Source organism: Acipenser ruthenus, chromosome 1 (genome assembly GCF_902713425.1).
Source record: "Acipenser ruthenus chromosome 1, fAciRut3.2 maternal haplotype, whole genome shotgun sequence".
Taxonomy (NCBI): Eukaryota; Metazoa; Chordata; class Actinopteri; order Acipenseriformes; family Acipenseridae; genus Acipenser; species Acipenser ruthenus.
Window position 1 is genome coordinate 19,155,081 of NC_081189.1, and position 20,461 is coordinate 19,175,541.

General features: G+C 37.7%; 1 protein-coding gene and 1 long non-coding RNA gene across 4 annotated transcripts in view; one reads left to right on the plus strand and one right to left on the minus strand.

The window, feature by feature from the left end:
• LOC117973138 (protein Shroom3-like) overlaps window positions 1-20,461 on the minus strand; it is a 126,292-nt gene that overhangs the window by 55,442 nt on the left and 50,389 nt on the right. Inside the window, exon 1 of one of the 2 annotated variants that reach the window (XM_059017271.1) lies at window positions 14,169-14,449. The exons of the other annotated variant lie outside the window; for it this stretch is intronic. The gene's annotated coding sequence lies outside the window, so the exon portion shown is untranslated. Of the gene's footprint in view, window positions 1-14,168; window positions 14,450-20,461 lie in introns of those variants that run through there. 2 annotated transcript variants of the gene reach the window in all.
• Window positions 7,100-17,783, plus strand: LOC117400828 (uncharacterized). Of its 2 annotated transcripts, none has more exons than XR_009320283.1 (3): window positions 7,100-7,290; window positions 16,581-16,757; window positions 17,053-17,783. It is a non-coding gene; the product is annotated as an uncharacterized LOC117400828 (long non-coding RNA). The 2 variants fall into 2 exon arrangements; XR_009320282.1 differs by having other exon boundaries at window positions 16,626-16,757.

Sequence of the window (20,461 nt, forward strand, 5' to 3'; positions counted from 1 at the left end):
TAAAGCCGTCCTGGAATGAGCAACTGTCGAAAAAGGTTGCCTGAGGGGTGCTCGGAAGAGCAGACGTTTGCTGTGTGGACAAGAGGTCCTCTGTGTCCGAAAACAAGGCCGAGGACGCCCCAGTGCCGAGAGGTCAGAGCAGCAGAGAGCCTCTGTTTGTCAACACGCTCCAGAACATTCCTCCCAGGTCCTTGGAATATACACACGCCCCACCCGCACGTCTGCACACATGCATTTCTGAATACCAAAACATTTGCTTTCATATATAAACTAGAAAAGGCAAAACGACTTGAATGATGGGTGGAGCTTTTTTTTTCTCCTTCACTGGACCTAGAATAGTGTGATTTTAAGGGTAATTCCCACTGGCAGTCGCATACCATGTTATACTGCTTGGGGAGCATTTGTAATGCTTTATCATTAGCATTAATAACTGATACATGCTTTGCTATACTTAATTTTACTGTACTGGGTAATACCTCATAAAAACGCTATTGCTGCTCTCTGGACCTTAAAGCAACATTAGCTATCAGCCTTCTGACCACCTGAACAACGAGGTCATCTGCTCTTACTAGCCAGTAAACCCCATAAAGCACATGAGAGCCACCTTGAATAAACTGTAAAATCAGAATTTACAAGCCACCAAAGAGCCAGATCACAATGGGCTGGTTAATTCATGCTTCACTGTACAGTATCTACTTTTCAAACATTCAGTTGCACTGCCAAATGCACAACAATGAAAACACAAAAAAAAAAATTGCATCCTAAAATAAAGCATTTGTGAGAATCCTTTTTTTCCTTTATAAAGGTTTACCAAGGTACATTTGCACAGTAATTCTGCAGTATGTCACACAAATCTTATTCTTACCCTGATTCTCTTCTATACCATGCTTTACTGTGCTTTTTATATTTCAATTCCGTAAACCACAAGACAAATAACATGGTAACTCTGAAGACAACAACTGAACGCCTGCACAAAAGGGATTAGCAGTATCCCACATCTTAAGCTGTGAATCTTGATATTAAGCCTGGTACAGCTTTGCCCCAGCAGGACATCAATGATTGCATTTTCCATTTAGCACTTCACAGTTTTATAGCTGGCAGCTACATTTCACTAGAAGTAGGCAATGTCCAAAAAGGTGCAAAAATGTAATTGTGCTGGAACATGAGAAACATTAGTCTGTTACAAGAACCCTTGTCATTATAAATACAGGACAGTTTAGCACCGGCTCCATACAGTTTTCTCAACTGCACAGCCCCACCTGGGGTTTGTACTAGTCTCTGACGTATGTGAAGTTCCGTGCGTGCTTAAGAAATCTGCCCACTAAGCACATAAAACCACATTCCATATTTATCAAAGGTGCTTTAAAACTGCATTCCATCTCATCACATGATAAACAATTACTGACTAACTAGAACTCTTTTATAGCCAAACCTTACATTTTTTTAAAGGTGTCAATGCTAAGTTATGAGGGCTTTTTGTTCAAATTCAAATTCATTATAACAACACGTGTTGCCTCAGTTATAGCCAGTATGCCTTAAAATATATATTTGGGCATGTATGTGCTGCAGTGGCTCACAAATATTGTGACATTAAGAGATACATTTTAATGAAGTAGGTAATGCATCCCTGGTCATACCTATAGGACATCACCGTGCAATGCTTAGTACAGTATAGAACAGCGGCTTTATATAAGATACTAAAAACACATATCTATTTAAAAAGCATGTACCATGATTTATTACAGCTTGATACTGATATTTCAAATTTCAGTCCAGTGCAAAGTAGATCATTAACTCATTACGCCCTATGTTAATTTGTATTTTTGTATTATTATTGTTATTATTTAAATGTATTTTATATTATTATTAGTGTAGGTGTGTGGCAGCACGGCAGGGTGAATGCCCTGATAGAGCATTGGTTTGGGTTGCGTGGGGAGAATGTGGCTGGAACCGTCAATTGAATAAATGTTTAAATGATTAATTAAGGCTCCAGCCACAGGTTTATAAAATAGGTGTTCAAGGGTACTAATTTAGAATGAGGGTTGAATTAATGTTGGTGTTCGAGGTGGAGGTTAGTTTTGTGTGCCGTGCTGTGCTGTGCCATGCAGTGCTGAGCTGTGCTGTGCTGTGTCATGCTATGCTGTGCTGTGCTGTGGATATATAGAGAAATTATCGTTGGTGTTTAGGGGAGTTGTGAAGCTGTGTGTGTGAAAACGGCAGCTCAGTCTAAGACTGCGGAATTTAAAAAATATACATCTATTGCTTTGTTTACACTGTTTATTTGGCCATTGTGCCTATTTGTTTTGTTTGTTATTTGTTTATCATTAAAGTGTGCAAAAGCGTGTTTAAACAGGGTCTCCTTCCTGGTAGAAATAGCTTGCCAGTGGCATGTCATCCTGTCACAGTTCCAAATACAATTTTCTTTGAAAAAATTAGAACACAAGCTGTATTTATGTAATTTCAAACATTCTAAATCAATCGAAATTTGTAATCCTTCGTTTTGGCTACAAACTGCTGCGTCCCATTTTGAGGACAATCAACTTAGACGTGCCCGTAATCAGATCAGTGAAATTTCAGGGTTTTATAATTTCAGATCAGGGTTATAGCCATCCCAGCCATCATGATCAGGGTTATTGTTATAGCCAGCCCAGCCATCATGATCAGGGTTATTGTTATAGTCAGCCCAGCCATCATGATCAGGGTTACTGTTATAGCCAGCCCAGTCATCATGATCAGGGTTATTGTTATAGTCAGCCCAACAGTCATGATGAGGGTTATTGTTATAGTCAGCCCAGCAGTCATGATCAGGGTTATTGTTATAGTCAGCCCAACAGTCATGATCAGGGTTATTGTTATAGTCAGCCCAACAGTCATGATCAAGTTTATTGTTATAGCCAGCCAGCAGTCATGATCAGGGTTATTGTTATAGTCAGCCCAGCAGTCATGATCAGGGTTATTGTTATAGCCAGCCCAGCCATCATGATCAGGGTTACTGTTATAGCCAGCCCAGTCATCATGATCAGGGTTATTGTTATAGTCAGCCCAGCAGTCATGACCAGGGTTATTGTTATAGTCAGCCCAACAGTCATGATCAAGTTTATTGTTATAGCCAGCCAGCAGTCATGATCAGGGTTATTGTTATAGTCAGCCCAACAGTCATGATCAGGGTTATTGTTATAGCCAGCCCAGCAGTCATGATGAGGGTTATTGTTATAGTCAGCCCAGCAGTCATGATCAGGGTTATTGTTATAGCCAGCCCAGTCATCATGATCAGGGTTATTGTTATAGTCAGCCCAGCAGTCATGATGAGGGTTATTGTTATAGTCAGCCCAGCAGTCATGATCAGGGTTATTGTTATAGCCAGCCCAGCCATCATGAATAGGGTTATTTTTACAGCCTGCCCAGCAGTCATGATCAGGGTTATTCTTTTTCACACTTTTTAATCACTTGTCAGAATATACTGGAATTTTCAATGATCTTTTCTTACTGTTTTTGCTAAATAAGCTGCTGCTAGACAACCCACATAGTGTCTAAAATATACTGAGAATGTGATCAGTGAATGGTCAGACAGCCTATGGTCTTGTTGACACACTCATGCTCTGATCAACTGCAAGGTCCCATCCAGCTTCAAGCAGACACGGCTTTGATCTACACAGGATGCTGTCCTGCACTGACACTGTGTAAAATCTGTGCCCTGACTTCTGTAAGGACAAGCATGCACGATAATAAGCAAAAAAGTGCCATTGATTTTCACAAAGCAAAACACACCAAATAATTAGGCAGAGGGTTTTTAAATGAGGATAACCTACAGTGTGCTTATTCATTCTTTCCCCCAAAAAACACAAGCCAAAAATAAGGAAGTAAAATTGTGACCTTTTAAAGTTGCACCCAAAACCTGTGGAAAGTTACAATGAAGCTGCCAGATATTTTCCATTTCTGATTGTATAACAATAGCTGACTCATACTTGCTGTTTATAAACAAGACCTAGCGCATGTTTGTGGCTAGCTCTTTGATATTACAGAGATGCCGAAAAAACCCTTTAATTGAACACAAGGCAATCACTTTCGCTTATCATTACTAGTACATCACGCCAGCATCAACTATCTACCAAGAGCTGGTTCCTTCTCCTATTCATCCTGATTCCTGTATGTACAACACAATCACACACCAGGTGGTAAATGTCCCAAGCCATTCCGTTTATCATAGATCAGTCTCCAATACCTCACCCTCAGGCAGGATGAAGGCCTCATGATTATAATAGTGTGTGGAGCACATATTGTTAGCTACTAATTTCTGTGTAACTTGAAATCTGTCTGTATATTATAAAGGACAATAAGAGAAAGAGCTGAGGTGACGAGAGGTGCCTCATCAGAGGCTCAGCAGTCTTGCTGGATTCAAATTCCAACAATGCAGATGCAGACTGTGCTCTGTGTGTACCATTTGAAAAGCATATAAAGTGTAGTAAATCATTTTAAAATCATTGCATGGTTATATGCATGATAAATCCCAAAGCGGGGTACTGCACGTACTGTATAAGCATGTTAATACACAAACTTTCATGGTGTAATATGTTGTACACACAGGGTTAACTGATATCCTGTAAGCTCCAGTATTTTTTCTTTGTACCATTTTCTCATACCACCAAAATTTCAATTCATATACCCTGCAATTGAAAAAGGTGTAATGTTTAAAATAAAATAAAGAAAGAAATAAAAGATAACTGCTTAGCCATCAGAGTGTAACCAAGAAAGCATTTGTAAATAAAACCTTTGCCTTTATTTATTTATTTAGGTAGAGGACCAAGGTACACAGAAAATCATTTACCGATTGTGTTACACATTTTCATTAAAACATTAAGCCAAAACAAAACACAAACATGAGTACTTTTAAGTTTAAAACACAACAACAATTCGACGAAGCATTTAAATTCTCTTTAAAAAATAAGTTTACAACATTCCTCTACCAGATGATGCTACAATAACATACATTTCCAACAGAATACTGTATTAAGCTTCTGCCACTCTCCTCAACTAAATGAGGCCTGAGTGAAAAGACTGTCTCACTGAGCAAGTTCTCAGGAAACTGATACACAAATCGTCTTCTTTTCTTCCCAGGGGCAGATTACAAAGAGGCTTTCCCTGATAGATAAGTACCTGTTAGCAGTGGCACTGAGCCCTCCCCAGATGTGATCACCTGCTCTCAGCTTTCACTCACAACCCTCCTTCTTTCTGCAGGGAGGGAGATCAAACCCTCCCTTATAATTAATGGCCTCCCACATCCAGCCACTGCCTGGAGCCAACCCTGCCAACTTCTTTCCCGTGAGATCATTTTTCTCTTGTGTCTGTGTCTGTCTGGCTGTCTGTGTGGAGTTCAGCCTTTGTGCATTATCTCTGCAATCTTTATATTTTCCCACCAGTTTGTTTTTGTTGTTGAAGTAACCAGTCCTTCACCCAGTGAACTGAAGATGAGGTGAAAACTTTAAAAACAAATGGCACCTTCCTTCAAATTGCTAGTATTTATTTGTGTTGGGATCTAGATACTATTACACCTGGAGTGACTGCAAACATGGTGTACCTGAACACAGGTTTGACAAAACCTGTTTTAGCTAACAGGTACTTCACAGGGTTAAGTAAACAAGGAGGCGGCAGCACAGCCCACAGAGTGCCTTGAACTACAATATACCCAGCAGAAACAAATCGTGTGTCACATTCACACAAGTGTTTATTACTGAAAGCTAACATGTTATTAAGTTTATCACTTTATAAGTAGCTTAAAGGTACAGTATTGTGTCTTATATGGTTTTAATACATGTTTATACATTTAGCAAGGTTGTTATAAGTCTAAATTAAACAAGTCAGGTCAACAGGTGTTTTCTTGTAAAGTGAGAGGAGGAAGCGATGTGTTTCTGAAGGCAAATTTACCTTTGGTGTAGAAAACATACTAAATATAAATTAAGTGGTCAGCATAATCTGTTTTCTAGCAACGTGGATTGCACATGACACAAACAATTGAAGACTGCTAAAAACAATAAAACAAATTGACATCTACAAGTCAGATTACTGTATTTATCTTAAGGGCTAATATTGTGTATTTCACTGGGTACATATCTATTTAGCAAGGACATCCATACCTATAAAACTCTCATTGGTAGACTATCTAGCAATACTTAAAGAAACATAGTAAAATTACTTTGACAAACATTTAGATGGATCCCAATGAGATCTCACAACAGAAATTAGATCACAGAAATAACTCTACGTCCAGCTATCAATGTAAAATGTGTGATTAGCAGAATACTCATATTTGCATGCAATCCTCTCATATTGTAGCACATTTCTGTCATCTCTATTAAGGAGTCATTATTGAAGAAACTGCAATTTACACTGTGATCTCATGTTCCTTCAAGTCTAATCTTCTAAACTCTATTTACTACTTCATACTGTACCCTTTTTACAAGTTAAATATCAAACTAATAACAAAATGTCCTGTCACTCGCAACGTAGCACCTATTTCAAACTAAAAGAAGCAAGAGAGAAGGCACAGCCAATGAACTCTGAACTTGGAGAAGCCACTTGACCTCTCTTTGCCTCAATTCCAACACAGCTGTAAAACCCAATTAAACGGGCGGAAAACCAGGATATCCCCAGTATCTACCTACTATCCTTATTATTATAATCTCAAAGAGATAGAGTATTTACATTCCAGGGTCTGGCACATCTTTACCATTGAAAAAAATGAATTTATTTTATTCAAAGTATCTTTACACTTAATAAGATTAACAAAGTGCTACTTAAAGAGGGCTCAGTGGAAGTCGTCCGTACCCCCCCCCCCCCCCCCCCAACTTGCATGTTTAGTAAAATAAAAGGCTGTTAGTTCACCCAGTGCCGTAGCCTGAGATACGGAGAGAGCCCATTGTACTGTGGAGCCCCCAGTTGTTGGTAACAAAGTAGTAAAACATCCCATATATTAAAAAGACGCCTCGTCTTTTAATGTTCAGCACTGTGTAAAAGTGTCCGGGGCCTTATCCTGCTTTCTCAAGAGTGTATTCGTTTGTTTTTTTTCTCCTCTTTTATTTTAATAAAAAATCATTCCTGAGAAGCTGTTGCTATGAAACTTGCCAGTTCACAACAGATGGCAGTAGAATCTGTTCAGCGAGGGCCGCTCTGAAGCTCTCCACTCAAGCATACCATCAACATTCCTCACATGCCTCAGGCCCCGGCTTCAGGGCAACCTAGGCGGTATCCACGGCGATGGTGACACATGCAGTCTCTCTCTGGACTCTTCTCAAGGTACGCCAATCTACTGTTCTTCTCAAACCTGTGGCAGAGGAACTTATCCTAAAAGTGACAACAAATCAATTTTGTCTGCTTCAGGGCTGATTTTCAAAAGTTGGGGAAATGTTTTAGAAAACAGTAGTTTTAAGTTGCATTAGGCTACTTTCAATTTATACTTTCAAAATGTTTTGTTTTGTGTGTCATATTGTTTAAGTCAAAACATGATCCACCCTGGAATAGTAATTGTACTTTTTTGAAAGCTGGGCCTATATTGTAAGTGTGGTAGGGCGGATCCCTGCCTGGAAAAAATATGTTGGTGGTTGGTAGGGATAGGGTTAATTTCTGGGCCTGCTAGATAAATGTGTGTGGCTGTGTTTGCATTAAAAACTTAATTAGTGTCACCTGCCTGGGATTAGCAGGCAGATATTTAAACAGGGGAAAAAAATGTACGTTCTAGGCAGTCTGTGTGAAGACAAGAGGCTGTCAGTGAGGAGAGACCTGTGTGGTTTAAATAGAAAAAAAAGGTAGTGTGTAAACTTTTTTGATTGTGTTTGTGTTGTAACCTGAAAAAGTGTTTTGTGACTGGTAAACAGCTTAGCTGTCCACTATGATAGTTTAGTTTATTTGTATTGTGCAAATAAAAATGGCTGGTTTGGTAATTCTGTACCTGAATGTCAATTTAACCTTTCAGGTCATACGCTGTGTCTGAAAGTACAGTAGCAGCAAGAATTGTCTGGTGTCAATTTATTTTGCAAAAAGTCCCCATAAACAGGGAACTTTAAAGCTAGTCAACCCAAGCTACAGGATCTTGGCTTCTGTGATTTGCAAAGAAGGGGTCAGAAAAAACTGTGAAAAAAATATTTAGTAAAAAAATGAATCCTTAACAAACACTGTTGAAAATGTTTTTATAAATGTAAGCATTTTTTTTATCACTGCTGATTGAGGACTGTGCCACTGCTTTTGAAATTCTTAATGGATTTAGCATTTTATCTTGGGTATGCTAAAATGTTTCATTTGCTGGTCTAAATAAACAATCATAAATCACCTTCTGAAATCTTATTCTAACCACAATTGTTTAGGATTCCACATGGATCATTATATTTATCTAGGACAGGAAGACATTAGTACCATAAATCCTTCTCGGGTACCGAACCAGTGACTTTAGTCCAGGGTCAAGGATCTTAACCATTGCCTATCCCTGAAGGTAAAGTTACTGATATCTCAAAATCATGCAGATGTGCATCGTAATGGCAAGGATCAGATTCCAGTAAATGCACATGTAGTCAGATATCTACCACATGCCTTGCAGCAGTGTGTGACGGATATATGATTGGTAGAGGATGGGGCACCATCAGGATTACATGCAGTATGAAGAAATGCAGCACCTTCGTATGCTGCTTCAAGGATGTTTAAAGAAGAACAAGCATTTGAATGTCCTGGTTAGAACCAGGGCCGTTCATCCATTCAAAAAAATCTCTAACAGCAAACCCCAAACGTTGAAGCAGTCAACAGAAGGATGAGGGTGTTTCAAAAAGAAAAGGTTAGGTGCCAATACTAAACTGTAACAGGGAATGCAACAAACACACCCCTGTCTGTCCTTATACCATGCTTCTCCTTAGTCTCGGATTTCCACAGAAAAGGTCTGAAGGTTATCACACAGTGCAATGGTAGTTAGGAAGGTGGTAAAGTTGATTTTACTGTTTATTTTAGAAATAAATAACCGCCTTTTCATATTTCCGTATTCGTTCTTTTATGTCCATGGCAGACAGTCAAGAGTGTAAAAAGAACAGAGTCACGCAAGATTTTTCTTTTAGGAAAAGCCTGCAAGATGTATGAAGAAATATGAAGTTATGCTGTTGGTTCAAAATAAATCTATTTAAAAGAAACCATTTAAAAAGGGCTAAAAAACAGCAGACTTTTTTTAATGGTTCTAATGGGACTATATTTGTAAGAATCCATATAAAGCTAAAGAGAAAAAAAAAAACTAGCTATTTTTATTCATGATCATTATACTGAAATGATCAGAGTGAATCTCGCTATTGAAGATTCGTGTGGGTTTGTGTGTCTCAAGGGATGTTTGTGTGCAAATGAGTCACACCGGAGTGCAGTTTTATGTGGACCTACATACTGCAGGCTAATGCAAAACAAACCCCATAGAACAATAAAATGATCACACACTTTGATCTTGTTTTAATTTTTTCAAAGGACACCGTTGATGAGACAAATAGGTTACTGTCCACCTGTTCAAATCTATAATTAAGCCACAAAAGCCAACACTGCAGGCAGTTAGATAATTGGGCACAGAGCCAGTTAAGTGTCCTGAGATGAGGTCAAGGGTTATTAACAAGTTTGACTATCAAGCTAACAACCACCACCGAAAAAAAAAAAAAACCAACAACTAAATGGTAACTTTTGAAAAACATGTGCAGCAGTGTCAGGACACTGCTATGTAGAATAGTTAGTTGAACATTCCCATTTAGAGGGGTAAGCTGCAGTTTAGTAACACCAAAGAAAGAACTTGACAACACTATTATATGTTCACTTGAGATTGTCTGTTACTGAACTTTTATTGCATTGATAGCGGCAAGTGAACATACACTACATAACTGTTCACTTTTCAGATTTATTATTATTATTATTATTTATTTCTTAGCAGACGCCCTTATCCAGGGTGACTTACAATCGTAAGCAAATACATTTCAGATGAATAACCAAAAGAGCAATATATATATATATATATATATATATATATATATATATATATATATCTATATATATCTATATATATCTATATATATATATATCTATATATATCTATATATATATATATATATATATATATATATATATATATATATATATATATATATATATATATATACAGTACTGTGCAAAAGTTTTAGGCAGGTGTGAAAAAATGCTGTAAAGTAAGAATGCTTTCAAAAATAGACATGTTAATAGATTATATTTATCAATTAACTGAATGCAAAGTGAGTGAACAGAAGAAAAATCTAAATCAAATCCATATTTGGTGTGACCATCCTTTGCCTTCAAAACAGCATCAATTCTTCTAGGTACACTTGCACAAAGTCAGGGATTTTGTAGGCATATAGTCAGGTGTATGATTAAACAATTATACCAAACAGGTGCTAATGATCATCAATTCAATATGTAGATTGAAACACAATCATTAACTGAAACAGAAACATCTGTGTAGGAGGAATAAAACTGGGTGAGGAACAGCCAAACTCAGCTAACAAGGTGAGGTTGCTGAAGACAGTTTACTGTCAAAAGTCATACACCATGGCAAGACTGAGCACAGCAACAAGACACAAGGTAGTTATAATGCATCAGCAAGGTCTCTCCCAGGCAGAAATTTCAAGGCAGACAGGGGTTTCCAGATGTGCTGTCCAAGCTCTTAGTTTTTAAAGGAACTCGGCAGGTAGGTTGGCCCAAACATCTTGGAGAACTAGCCACAGTTCTTCTGTGGATTTAGGCTGCCTAAATCCACAGAAGAACTGTGGTTAGTTCTCCAAGATGTTTGGGCCAACCTACCTGCCGAGTTCCTTCCAAAACTGTGTGCAAGTGTACCTAGAAGAATTGATGCTGTTTTGAAGGTAAAGGGTGGTCACACCAAATATTGATTTGATGTAGATTTTTCTTCTGTTCACTCACTTTGCATTTTGTTAATTGATAAATATAAACTATTAACATGTCTATTTTTGAAAGCATTCTTTACAGCATTTTTTCACACCTGCCTAAAACTTTTGCACAGTACTGTATATATATATATATATATATATATATATATATATATATATATATATATATATATATTACACATACACCGTATATATATATATATATATATATATATATATATATATATATATATATATATATATATATATATATATATATAAAATCATAAAAACAAACTGACAAAAATACTACTTTTAAATACCAAGGCTTACTCATCAGAACTTTTCCAGGCTTTCAGTATGTCTTCCAGAGACATAGAAATATCCTGGGTTTTAATCTTTAGAGTTCTGCAAAAGGACCTCAAACAACACAATGATATTTTGCTGCCTGATCTACAATATACGCACGGAGTTGGTTTTCAGGAGTATTACCAGACGATATATACTTTTATCTTATAGGATGAATACAGATTAAGGGAGTTTTAAACTGTAACAAACTCCCTTGAGATACAGGAGATCCCATTGTTTGGATCTCAGAGGTAGCATCCCCTCAATGATCAATTGCAGCACAATTGAAATCTTTTCAAAACTATAATAAAGGGGATTTATGGATATTGTCACACAAGGTTTCTAGATAATATAAAGACCAAAAGAATATGTTATTTATGAATCCTCTGATGTAATACAAGTTCTTTCATCCCCAAGTATGTTCAATACATTAATGATGACAGCTGTTTTGGAAAACAATAGCCTTTTTTAAGCATTTCAAAATATAACCTAGAACAAATATGAGCCTGACGGGGAAAAATAAAATCTGTTGCCTCATTATTTTTTCCAGGTTGGTGTATGTACTCTGATAGATTACTTAAAGTGGTGGCCAAAGTCTGAGTAGGAAAATCCCTGTGCCTTCCCGCCAGTGAACCACACTCAAAGCTTTTTACTCAAAATCGCTCTCTTAAAAGAAATAAATATTACAATTTTACAATTAGTAAGATGCATCTTTAGATTGGTTACATATATCCTCTAATAAAACATGTTTTTATTGGGCAAGCTTTTCCTTTCTGAAAACATAAATGAGGATTTGGAGTTTGAAAGAGTGTGAAGACTAGAAGACCATGTTAAAAGTAGTGCTGGTACTAACATGAGTTTTTCATGCTTGAATATTCTTAATTAATATAAACATTTTCTTTCACTTTGAATTAGGTTGAAAACACATTTTTTGTACCATATTACAGTGAAAGAATTTCTTAAGAACATAAACCCACTACTCCATCAAATGAAAAGTTATGTGTGTTAAACAGTGCAATGTGTGTTACTTATTTATTAATGCATTGATATAATTCTGATAAGTCAGTACGTATTATATAGATGACATATCTATTTAAATAGAACTATATGCATTTGATAAAATGGATAATGGATTTAGTAGTTGATATTATGTTACATAACACATTGCAACCAAATGCACAGTTTAAACTAACATCAAAAATTTGAACGAACATGATCATTTTTACCACCGAATGCTATTCAAACAGTGTTTATTCCAATATTCTAATGTTTGTTTGAAGGCAAGTTTTAAAGCAATGAAACACCCTCTTTAAAATCCCTCTTGAAGAGTTTCCAAATGAGCGAACAACCACATAGCATCACAAAAATGTAATCGCCCATTATCACATCAAGCTAAAAAAAACAACCAGCATCACTCAGATACTCAGAAGACACATCTTGACAGCCATGTATTCCAAAATGCAAATGACCAGGTGTATTTATATGGCAGCGGCACGCACCAAACAAGGTGACCAACCCCAACATACAGGTTCCAATAAACCCCAGTTCTCTGGAGCTCATTAAGAAACTGGCTTATCTGAGTTCTGTGGCTGTCAAGTGTTATAGAGCGTGATGACAAACAGCAGTCTAACAGCAACGCATGGCATGAAGATCACAACAACATTGCAAAAAAGAAGTGAAAACCTCAACCTAACAGAAGTTACCACAGTAAATGTCCAGGGTCACGTTGCAGTTTCCTATGGTTCTCCCGTGCTGTGTGTATGTGTATATATATATATATATATATATATATATATATATATATACACTTTTTGTTATGTTTTACTAAGCCAAGAACGCTAAATAAAAAGACCAGCAATATTTCCTTGCAATATTGTCCTCTCCCCACACCATATTGCACATATAGTTACATCATTGCACAAATCCAAAGTCATATTGCTGTGCTTTACAGGAAATCATTTTTAATCCCAGAGGGCAAAAATTCAAATTTTTCCAGATGGGCAGCTTTACTTAAACGGTGCATTTGGTTGCACTGTGTTATGTAACAAAATATGTGTAAGCGTTATCCATTTTATATCTATCTACCTATATATACAGTATACAGTATATTATATATATATATATATATATATATATATATATATATATATAGAGAGAGAGAGAGAGAGAGAGATTTTTTCATATACTGCAGTACAGAATGTGATTGTTATCACTGTATGCATCCTTACATTATGCTCTGCATTACACTGCTACTACCTACTGCGTCAGGTGCAGATATCCCTATCTACTTTGTAATTAAGGAATTTTGTACAAACTAAGCTAAAAGCAAATGTAAAAAAAGAAACAAAATACAGGGCGCGTGTAACACTGTAATACATTTCCACATTCAAAAGCTGTATATAATAGATTCAATACAAACAAAGGGCATACAAAAATAATATAATGCATTTTTTTAATGGAAAGTCTCAGGCTGTATTATATCTTGGACATCAAATGACAAGACAGACCCAGGAAACTTTTTTTTTTTACAAACCTCAATATCCTTCATTAGGTTCTTGAGGTTACTCTGAACTATTATTTTTTTACATATGAAATTATGTAACACATCACATGGCATGCTATATACCAAACACATTCATATTAAAATATGACATGAATTCCTCATGAACTGCCACTTGTTTTAAAGAGAAAGACGTTCACCATGAGAGTGTGTTCGGTTTACGCTACCCTGGCTCGGAAACCTTTCCATGTGTACTGTGGCTGCTTATTGTATTTACCACCTACAGGTTGCCAGTGATGTCTACCACAAGAAGAACAGAAAACAAGACCACAGACAGGATTAAAAATGCTGTCCTTGAACATGGTCTGTACTGTTTACTTGTAAGAGATATATGTGCTGCTTACCTCCAGATGAGACAGAGCGAGGTGTTCTAGGTGTCAGCAGTCATTCCTGTAATTTGACTGGATTAAAACTCCTGGGCAGAGCGTTTTCAGTGTGACAGGCTGAGAATACTGTCAAGTTTAAGAGCTGCTTTCCTTCAATCCTAGTCTGAGCAGTGCTGTGCGCAGACACCTGTGTCTTCCCCTAGAAGCACCTTCTTTTACTGAAGCAGCCAACAAGAGCAACAGCCTAGCAGACAAAGCAACACAAAAGCAGTTCAAATTACTGCCCTCCTCCCGGCCAATCACAGAGCAGCCTCGGAGGTCTACGGAGCTCATGTGATGATGTCACAGAGCAGGCTGCAGCAGATAGTTTGTGTGCAAACCGGAGAGAGAGAAAAAGAGAAACACTACTGGAATATCCTCTTGCTTCCTTCTTGCTAGCTTGCTCCATTCCCAGCCATTCTATCAGCACTATGTACCTGGCTGCTTGTTTACAAGCTATCCCCCCAGCACTGTGTAACTCTAGATTTTCTAATGTAATTATTAGATCTGGGGGTATGTTATCCAGTGAAGGCAGGTGGTGAACTCTGCACAGGGTCAGAAAGAATAAGAGAGAATGCTGAGCTGATGATGAAGGAGCCGGATGTGAAAGATCCGTGCCACATACTGTACATCCCCAATCTCCTGACCGCCCTTCAGCGAGCTCAGTCAACTATGGCATGCCTTGGCACCCTTTACAAAGGTAGTGCTAGGTTTCATGTTGTGTAAACCTGACCTCTGGAATTTACTTTATGTAAGCAGAGACATTAATATCCATCTAACTAATTGAAAAAGGTTTTTTTTTGTTTCTAGAGTTGATTCTCTTTTTCTTCTTAATGCTTGTACACTAAACATGTTTTCTGTTTTTAAAAGGCGTTTACCACCTTACCTTACAATGCTTTGGCTTTTTGTATTATCATGTATATTAGAGTCTGATGGGGGGTGGAACAGCCAGCGTCTGCTGCCCCAGACATTCCGCAGACCACAGTACTATTGTTGACCATCATTGTTTCTTGGTCACTCGTGGTATAACAATGACAATGAATGTGATGTACAGCCATGTTCTAGAACTCCATTGTCTTACAAAGAAACATGGTTTGGTTGTGTGGATGTCATATACCAAGCATATTAATATAAGCATGCTATGTCTGGCGATGTTTAACCATGGTAAATTATGGCCAAATCATAGATGACACTGTTTAGATGATGCAAATATCTGGGGTTGCCCCAACTCCTCTGGTGAAACACATTTAGTTCTGCTAATTGTGTGATTTAATCAATCAATATACTTCAATATACTGTGCAAGGAATTTCAGGTACTTTAGGATAATATCGAGTTTCCGATCTGGTTTAAATGGCAGATATATTTGTGTAGGATACGCTATAAAATCGGGTTACATGAAAATGAATTCATTGTTTTACATTCTAATTGCTGTAGTTTCTTTGCTCAATGTGGATGAAAGACAGATAAATGCTAATTAATGCACATTTAAATAGCAATTCCTCTTGAGTTTTATATGATGCAATATAATAAGATTTTCTGAGTTTTAAAACAAACTTTTCTATTTGTCCCGGGTGTACACTTTAAGTGTCTGAGTAGTTCTGAAGAATAATCCTTTTATTTACTAGCCACATACCTAATCTGCCATTTCCATAGTGATCATTTAGACAGAGAGAACAACAACTTTAACTGTAACCTCAATCCCGTCCGTGTTGTCTACAGCACATATTGATTCTGCATAATACTATATTTCAAAGATTAACTTAGTATGAATTATGTTTGTCATATGCAACTAGCTATAAAATAAAACAAATAAAACAATACGAAAAGGTTCAGACTGGTATTTCCACTCATGAAGTCACAAAGTCATGACTAACTAGTATTATCTATTATTCTATGGTTTTCTATATGAATCTTTCATATACAGTACACTGTTAATTATGTTAATCATGTCCTGATAATCACATCCTCATTAGATTTCTACAAATACTGACTGATATCCATTGATTCCTATCTGTTTAGTTTTCAAAATGACTGTTTGTTATACGACTATAAGGTTGTTTTACTCAAGTGTTGTCCTTTGAACTCCCACAGAACTGAGCTGTTGCATGTCATGAGGCTACCTGGGTGATCCACGTTTTAAACACATAACCAAACATCTACAAAGGGGGGCAATAACCCAATAACCCTTTTATTAACCAAAATACTTCCTTCCTCAATGTAGTGATTTACCCCCACCCTCTCCCCTATCTCACCCCTGGGCAAATAATTCTTGTCTGCGATTGGCAAATAATCTCTTGGGACTGGGAACTCAAACTGGGGTTGCAGAGGTGATGGCTGGAGAAGAATGGCTCTGAGTTCTGATAAATATCTGCTGTCCACCTGTCTGACAGGACAGTCGGAGAGGAATTCAGGACTGTCTCACATTGCCTCTCCAGATCACGATCTACTCTGTGGCATGGTGAAGACATAAAGAACACCCTGTTCATCGATTTGAAAAACCTGATGACAGCATTGTTCCAGCAGGAAACCCACAGTTTGAGCCCTGGCAGGCTGGGATGAATAGACAGGTTTGTTCTGTAGCACTGACATCATTGTAGTTAGTTTCTCTCTCTCTCCCTCTCTCTCTCTCTCTCTCTCTCTCTCTCTCTCTCTCTCTCTCTCTCTCTCTCTCTCTCTCTCTCTCTCTCTCTCTCTGGGCTATAACAATGACAATGTGGTTTACAGGAGCTACGATAAGAGGCAGGTTTCATGTTCATGATCATTTGAGTATTTATCCTTTTCAATCATCAATGAAGTAGGACAGCTTTTCTTTAAAATTATTCAAATTGATTAATTTCTTTTTTTTTTTCTTTTTTCCTACAGCATATTGTAGTTTCTTCTGGCAAAAGATGAAACAAGGCAGTTAAGTCCTGCAATCTATTCCCATTTAAAGTGATCAGAACCATGCACACATTTGAAAACTAATCTCCAGGCATTGCATTTTTACGTTGTGAGCAAGTCAGATGGATCCAGATGGAAGAAGATATGAGACATTTCAGTACAGGGCTGATAGTAGGTTCTGGAGAACAGACTTTGCTACAGATTTCCACCCAAACCTCCCTGAAGGAATCAGAGGCAGCAATCATGGAGGAATGACTATGTATCCCTCCAGAACAGCAGCTCTTGTTACACTGACAGTGTCGCAATGGCTGGCTACCCATGGTGGCTGTACATCCTTTTTTTTTTTTGTCAAACTCCTGTACAATTTTCAAAGGTGGCAAAATGAGAACTAGGATATCTGATACAGGCCCTCACTTGTGATCTTATTAAACAAGGGGTTACAAACAGTTCAACCGTTACAGTCCTTGTGATAAATGGTACATATACAATTTACTAGCATCAAAAGCCTCAATCCCCCTCATTATGCCTGCAGATTCAACACTGTGTTACGAATCAGATCAAGCAGCCCGTGATGTAGTGAAGAAGGCACCAGCAAACGATCTCTTAATGAAGTACATGATAAACAAATAAACAAACTGCACTGATGACCTGTAAAAGCGCTTACTGCTCAATTAACCCAATTAAACTTGTGCAACCCCTTGCTTGTCATGTTATAACACTGGGCACTGTTTTCCTGCCATTGGTGCAGAAGTAAACTCCCCCAACAACTGTTCTTTAACTCTGTGCTGGAACTTTAAAGCAAGATGGTTTGATTTTCCTCTCCGGCTAAAAATGAAGAGCGCCAGTTAGTAAGAAACGTAGGTAACCTCTTGTAATACATTGGTAGTAAGATAGCATTCAGTCTTGGTGGTTAGATCCACAGGTCCAAATTAATAAGACCCTTTTTTAGCAGAATGGTATTACCGGTTCAGCTGTTATTGTTATTCACTAACCTGTGATGCTCTGTGTTTATAGAACCTGTTGTGGTTTAAACGTTTACAATACTTTGTCATTGACATTCTAAGTGTGAGATCTAGACATTGTGCCATATTATAAGTGTAGCAGGTTCCAGTGGGGATGTGACTTATAATTTTAGTCAGCTGCAGTACTCTGCAATTCTACAGTACAATGCAGTGGCAGTACTACTGTAAAGTTACAGCTACAAAAATACTGCAGTAATAGTATCTTTTTTGACTGTCAGCCAGTGTGATGGACCCTCCCATGCTGCACGGACCAGAGAAATATCCAATGCACTCCTCATACCCCGTTTTCAACTCTTCACACTTCTACAATTATACCTTCTTTTAAGTTCATTAAAATACAAGTTTAACACAATTACATGTTCCCCAGTCAACCCAGCACTCACCTTCAGTCACATTCTCACATGTGAATGAACCCAGGCTCATTACAATCATGATGCCTGGGGAACGATTAGGGTATGAATATGAAGAAATGCAATGTAGTAGTTATTTCAGGTCAACTTTCTGTGTATTTTTTAGGTCCTGCTCCATATTCTTTTTTCATAATTAACCTACCTCATCATATGGTTCGCAAGATGATTGTTTCATTTTCAATATGAACTTCTGAGAAGCTGCACTGTATAAGTCAAAGGTCAGATTGACATGTGCTTCACAATGGCTTGTAAACTTTATTATACTATTCATAAGCATTCAAATGAATGAGATAGAAGAATCATATTTGAACAAGTGTGGACTTACAGTGCATAATATCTTTCTAATCTAGGTGTATGCCATGAGTTTATTTTATATTACTACCCTGAAATCTCTTCTAATTCATTTGGAGATGGGTTTTAATCAAGACACTGAATATGTTGTTTTTTTGTTGCAATTACTGACCCATTTTCAGTCTTTCAGTCTTCAGCTAGTCGAACTGTATCCACAATGGTGAACAATTAAGAAAGTACTTCAGCTACCTATATATTGTATAGAGGTAGGGAGTGAGGACCAACATGATGTGCTAAAAGTGTGTTGTTGCATTTGCAAGAAAAACTGACAAAACGCGTCTTTATGTTAATCAACGTAGTTTCTTCACAAAACCTTAAACTTGATTACAAAACCTAAATCTTGGTCCTAAAAGGTTTAAATCACTATTGCTTTAGTGCTCTCCCTGAAAAATATATTATTAAAAAACACTGCCCTCCAATAAGATTTGGGACCATATTGGAGGTGTATGTTGAAAATTCAATGGTTTATTCTGAAATGAAAGGCTTTTGACTGAGGCTAACTGAGAAGTAAAGGTAGAGAAAATGAACAAAGTGCAATGTGATATATGGTACGTGATCCTCAGACTTCACACCCCAGATACCAAAAATAAATATTTAACATATTGTGGAAACAGTGATGGAACTGAAAAGGGATATGAAATGTGCCACTATCGTGCGTTTCATATTTGTCGAATTCCTGATGAAATAAAGGAAATGGTTTTGTTTTTAACATCTTATAATACATTCGGGCACACTCGGTCTCTAAAGCCTTCCATGTCCTGTTTGTGTAGCCACCTACCTATTTAAAATGACGTTGGTATCCTGGCTCTCATCCATAATCCGCAATGGTATTTATTGCACCGCTCCAGTATGTTTCTGTTGTTTATTCTTCATAAGACGTGCACTTGTCAAACCACTAAATGTCCTCTTGTGCATCCTTCTAGTACAAGCTGGAAACATGCGCCGAAAATGGGACCCACGATTCCAGCAAGCTATAGCACCCATAAACCCACGTACACCTTGTTCTCCTGGGTTCTCCTGGGTAATACTGATTGAGAGTGTTATTGAATCAGCACGTGCCAATGGGTTCACTTCAATATCAAGGCCAGTCAGAGTTATTCAGATTTTTTCTCCACACCCTTATGTCCTCTCTCTGTCCTAAAGCTTGCAGATCTTGAAGAAGTTAGTTTGCCCTTGAAGCTTCCAGTTTCGTGCAAACGCAAACACCATTGTGTGCAGCGACTCTTCTGACTCAGCTGCCACTGGTTCATTTATTCTGGTCAGGCACTGGCTCTGTAGGAGTGCTCGGCTCAGTATTGACAGAAAAGAGCCACAGTGTGTTTCTGCAGATGCTTAAAAGAAGAAAAAAATCCTCTCCCCTTCTCAAAGCCCAGGGACTGATGACTCTGCAGTTTCAGGTAAGCATTCAGCAGGTCCCTAGCTGCACTCCCCATGCAGCATGATCTGTGTCTGAATGGCTTTATGGAGCCAGGATCCCCACCTAGTGAACTCTGCTCCAAGGATGCAAATAAAGGCTGTGGTTTTCAGCAGTACATCCAGGTAGGCTAGCCTTTTTTTATTATTTTGAATAGGGCGGTTACAGAGTGACAGATTGCCAGCCCAGCCTTG